Source organism: Octodon degus, unplaced genomic scaffold (assembly GCF_000260255.1).
Source record: "Octodon degus isolate 3935 unplaced genomic scaffold, OctDeg1.0 scaffold00308, whole genome shotgun sequence".
In the NCBI taxonomy this organism is placed as follows: Eukaryota; Metazoa; Chordata; class Mammalia; order Rodentia; family Octodontidae; genus Octodon; species Octodon degus.
In genome coordinates this window covers 1,479,842-1,485,876 of record NW_004524884.1, presented here as the reverse complement: position 1 = coordinate 1,485,876, position 6,035 = coordinate 1,479,842, and positions in this window count along the sequence as shown.

The following is a 6,035-nucleotide window of genomic DNA, read 5'->3' as shown; positions in this document are numbered from 1 at the left end:
ATATGTAGGAGGATTTCCATTAAACATTTTAAATTTTATTTATTTTTATTTTTTTGTATTTATTTATTTTTATTTTGTATTTTCAATAAATACTCCCTTTTTATTTATTTTGTATTTTCAATAAATACTCTTGATTCATAGTGATTACATTTAATGTGGAAAGTACTACATGTGCATAAAATATTTTCTTAGTTTTTGCCCCTTCTCCTTTCTTTCCTCCCTCTCTCAACCACAAGATACGCAGACCATTTAATGAAGATCCCATTGCTTCTGTAACCTCCTACAGCAGTTCTGGAAGTCCTCTTTGTAGCTTGTCTAATTGTGTTGTTGTGGTTGCCTCAATGTCCTGAATTAATTCAAGACATTTGCATATATTCTCAGTTTGACTTTGGGGAAAGGAAAAAACTTACATGGTCCCAAGTCTGGTGAATCAAGTGGAAGAGCATACATGGCAGTGTTTTAAACCTCCTTTTTCATTCAGTGACATTCAGCAGTGTTTTCTTTGTATTTTTCATCTCAACTTACTAACTCATCTCTGTACAAAATAAGTTTTTATACACAGAACAGATTAAATGACAAATAATAAATGAGGGAATTTACAATAAATATGGGCAAGATTAAAAAGTTTATTTTTCCTTAAATGCCATCTCTTTTAGTAGAATAACAATATTGTGACAGTTAAATTGGATCACTATTTTGAGTGGCATGTAAGCCTCCTTGGGTAATAGTTAAGCAGACTGTTAGGTGTATCTGTGTGGAAAATGGAGGCATGACAACAGTGTCTCTATGTCGTATCTCTCTCCTTCCTCAGTGTGATCTTCCTCTGCTTTCCTTGCCTGTTATCACAAACTGAAATGTTTTCTCTGTTATCTCCTTCTTTCATCATATTTCTGTCTTGAAATCAACTGATTAAAGACTGCAATGTTTGAAACTGTGAGACAAATTAAACCTTTTCACCCTGTAAATTGTGGCATTCAAGTAACTGGGAAATGATAAAGCTGAACATTATGGTTTTGATTGAGAATGTGCCAAAGGCTCATGTACTCATAGGTTAAGCTTGTGAACTGTGATTAGATTTTGGGGTCACTATGCTTAATTAGTAGTAGATTTAGTAGATGAGTATGGTGATGAGAAGCGAGGCCTGGTCCACAGAGTACATGACCTGGAAGGGTGCATCTCCCTGCTTGACTCTTCCCTTTGCTCTCTAATTCCTTCCCACCATGAAATGAGCAGTTTAATCTGACACTCTCTCACAGTATCTTTCCTGCCACAGAGTCAGCAGGCTACATACTGTAAACATGAGCAGAAATCAACCTCTCCTCCTTCAAGTTTTGAGTTTCAAGTGTTACATCTCAGCCATGAAAAAGTATCTAAGACACTAACTAGTACAGAAAATATATACTTATTAAGTAATATTATGGATCATACCATAACTGGCCATGGGTTTGGCAAGATTTGTAACTAATTAGGGGGGAAAATTTAACAAGGCTTTAAAATGTCAACCAGAGAAGACTTAGCTGGCTATAAATAGACAAAGTGATGCTGATCAGAGCCCAGAATAACAGAATGATGGTACAAATATAGACAGTAAACTCTAGGTACATGATGTTTCAAGAGGGTATCTTACTGGGAACTGAAGTAGAGACCACATGTGTTATACCCTAGCAAAAATAAATTATCTATATACACTCATGAAAAGGACATTGAGAAGGTTAGGTTGAGGGGCAGGGGACTACTAGATCTGGTGGAGGTAATGTCAGAGTTGCCTAAAATGAAGTATAGCATTGAGAATGCCAGGGCTTTTAGCCAGAATACAGTGAAAATCAAGAACAAAAATCAAAGCAGAAGGGGCTGGGGAGATGGCTCAGTGGAATAAGCACTTGCCTGGCACGTGCAAGGGCCTGAGTTCAATCCCCAGTTCTGCGAAAGAAAAATCAAAGCAGAAGTATTTCAAGAACCTAAAAGTTAACCTATCAAGAACCACATATAACTTAGTGACCAAAGGAAGGGTTGCATCTGGAGAAATCAGTGGTTTTGAAAAGTTCAAGTACTTTGAAATGAAACAAGAAAAATGATGTCACGAAAGAATCTCAGAAATCACCAGTACCATATCCATCACAGGCTCAAGTGTGAAATTATAAGCTTTTCGTTTGAGGTGACAGCCCCTGACCTCCTTGTTAGGATGGACCTCACCTAGCAAGTTGATTTACCATTATTCATTTCAACATGCTCAATTACCTAGGTACCCAGAAGCAGCTGTAGCCATGGGCACAGAAGAGTGGGGACAACTATTCATCATATTGGCAGCAGACCTTGCTGTCTTACTCATAATGCTGTTTTCTTTAGATATGCTGAATGTGAGAGTTGTGGAGTGAGATCGGCTCCTTCTCATATTTCAAAGGAAGGCCTGAGAAGCCAGGCAAGGGACCACTGAGAAGGTAGTGCATGCAAGTATGAATAAGACAACAAATATGCAGTAGAATCACCAGGAATGTAGAGATCTCAAGAGCATAGAATGTCTACCAAGGTAAGCTGTAGACAATAAGTGGAATCAGCACAAGAGAGGCCGTGGGGTGTGCAACCAGTAATGTCATAAGTGTGGGGCCATCCAAAACTGTAACTCACATCCATCCACCATGTGCTTCTATGTGGAGCTATAGAACTTAATATTTGTCCTGCAGAGTTTTTGTCCTACTTTGGTCCCATTCATTTCTATTCCCTCTATTCTTCTCCTTTGGAGATGAAATGTTTATCCTGTGCCATATTTTGAAAATGAGAATCTTTTTTTTTTTCTTAACTTTACATGGCTTCTCAGCTGAAAGTTTCCCTGGTGTCTCAGAGGATAATTTGGATTTGGAATTTTGAGCAATGCTAAAACTGATGAGATGTTGGGGAAGGCATTATTGTATCTTATTTGGATGCAGAATAGCTGTATGACGTTAGCTAAAAAATTGACCTGAGGTTTCCTTGGGGACTAAACGTGCTGTGAAGAAATTCTCTAGTTATCAAGATAAAAAGGAGTTCCTTGTGACAATTAATGTGAACTTTCAATTTCATTGGCATGTGACACCCCTAGAGGATCAGTGAAGCATATTTCTGGTTATGTCAAGATGAGTTATAGAAGTATGCGGATAAATAACATAGTTAGTCTCTGAACCTTTCTTCTTGGGTGCTGTTTTTGTTTGTGTTCAGGCTGCCATGAACCAAGTGCTGTGCTATCCCTCACATTTCTCTAATGATGTTCTTGTTTTTGATCCAGCCAATCATGGACTTAATCCCCCAAATCATGAGTCAAATAACATTTTCTTCTTTATGTTTTTCATATCAGGCACTTTATCCCACCAATGGAAAAGTGGATATATTAAGTATAGATATAGATATAAATAGAGAGATTATAGAGATGATATAGAAGTAGATACACATATTCTTCTAGCAAACTTCCTTATCAGCAATTATATCTGAAAATCTATTTCTTGGAAAGAAAACATGAGACAGTAAAGACTGTTATGCTAAGTAATAGTTACTTTTAGTAATATTTTATTTTCAGAGTCAGACAAAGCTTATTTACATAAGGTAGAAGTTACTAATGAAATCCCATATGTTACTAAATACAGCTTTTGATTAAGTATTTGTTTTTCTACCCTTACTATCAACATGATTAGCTCATTTTCCTGCTTATTTTTAATGACTTTTTTTATTTGTGGGTTTTACGTATAAAACAAAGTGACTGTAAATGAGAATCTCTCTCTCTCTCTCTCTCTCTCTCTCTCTCTCTCTCTCTCTCTCTTCCCCCATCCCTCCCTTCCTCAATCTCTCTTTCATTCTTATCACTAGTTTCAGATTATTGGAGTGGTAGAAACAATTGCAATTTACATTTCCTGGTTATCAGATAATATTGTACAGAACTCCTGTTTGAATTGGTGTTTAGTACAAAAACACTTAGACACATTATTGAAAGAGTTAAGCAAGCTAAACATCAATGCCATAGTAAGACTTTCAAAAAGAAGTGAACAGTTAGTTGTCAGTAGTGATCAAAGTTCTTGAAGCTGCTTAGTAAGAAGAAATGAATTTAAATAAGATGTATTTTGCTTATATGATTCTCAGATTTTTTTAATGATAACCTGTTATGCTGATGAGAATGTGTTACTGAAGAGGTATATTTATAAATCCATTCCTTGGGAGAGAAAGAGTCTAAGTTTTGATTCACTAGTTTTACTTCTAAAAAGCGAATCTAAAATATAAAATGGAAGAGAAAACACATTCTCATCAAAGATATTCTTCATAGTTATGTTAATTTTATGAATGGATAGTGTGGAATTCAACTGATATCTGATTGTTAATGCATTTACACCTCAGATTTTATTTAATATTTTTAGTGTTTGTGGTGGCTAATTCATAAAATAATATTTTGGGGTAAGTCCTTTGAGGCAGGGTATTGCTATGTATGTAACTTGCAGCAATTCTCCTGCTTTAGTCTCCAGAGTTGAAATCATAGGCATGTACCAGCACACCTGGAAACACAGCATAATTTTAACTGTGAATTTGGCAAAGTACAAATATGAAAATGAAGTAGAATAATGAATAGGTGTAACTTTGTGTATCCTGAAACTTTTACAATTTCAGGAAAGATAAATAAATTTATGTATGAAATCAAGAAAGAATAGAGATATCTACAATAAGCAATCATAAATGTTAGAAAATTTACAGATTTTGAATTTTAAAATCATCCAATCCAGAAATTCGACACATTTAAAGTTAATTGGGGCCAGCAAAATAGCTCAGCAATCGAAAGTGCCTGCTTAGGCAAGCCTAGGCTAAGCTCAGGGACCATGGTTTAATCTCCAGCACCACATGCTCTGCCAGCCCTGCCCTCAGGACAGCCTGAACTGGCCACAAAAGTAATTAGATAAATAAAGTTGACACTTGACCAGTTTCTAAAATATTCTCCTACATTTTTCACTGCATCTGCTTTGTTTCATCATGATGATATTGTGCTTTCCTTTTCAATAAACATAAAATGACGGCTTCATTGTTGAAAGTAAAAATCATATTTATGAGCAAAATTATACAACTAGTTTTTTTGATATCTAACTCATAAGGCATACCAACTCTGCAATGCCTTTCTTTTGTTTTTTGTATAGAGCTTTGAATCAAAGTGTGCTGTGCTACAGAGCTATATCCCAAGGCCCCAATTGTACTTTTAATTTTATGGTTGATGGGATTTGAAGTTGAAATATTTCAACCTTAGCCTCATAAAGTGCTGAGATTATAGACATATGTCAGCACACTCAGATTATTGTTTTTACCCTTTTAAGGAAATTACACTGCTGTCCCTATGATCTAATTTTATAATGTTTTTATCAATCCAAGCAGAAATCCCATACACCTTAACACTCATCCTCTATTCCCTGTTTCTAGTTATCAGTCAATGGACATTCAGGCTGTTTCTACTTTGTGGTTATAATGAACAGTGATGCTATAAACACTCAAGTACAGGTTTTACACGTGCTTTAACTTTACTTGGATAGTGTGATTATGGGGCCATGTAGTAATTCTGAGTTTAATATTTTTAATCATTTAAAATCTACATCCGTGCCGGCCCCACCTCTGGGTGTGCTGAGCCGGCGATGGAGGCCAGGCGCGGTGGCGTGAGCCTTGATCCCAGCACTTGGGATGCAGAAATCAGGAGGATCACTACTAATATGGGCTATGTAGTGAGACCCTGAAAAAAAAAGAAAAGAAAATCTAATAAAAAATAAAATAAAGAAAATAAAATCTACATCGGGGTGGACATAGCTCATGGAATTAGTGGTCCTGAGTTCAATCCCCGGTACTGAAAAAAAAAGTTAAATACAATCTACATAGTGTCAAATTAACCATTATTCCTATTTTAAGTACATAATTTAAATTTACACTAGTGTGTAAGAATCATCAACACCATATGATTTTCAGAATTTTTCATTTAGAAGACTGAAACTCGGTACTTATTAAAAAATCACCATCCTATACTCCCGATCACTGGTATCCACTATTTT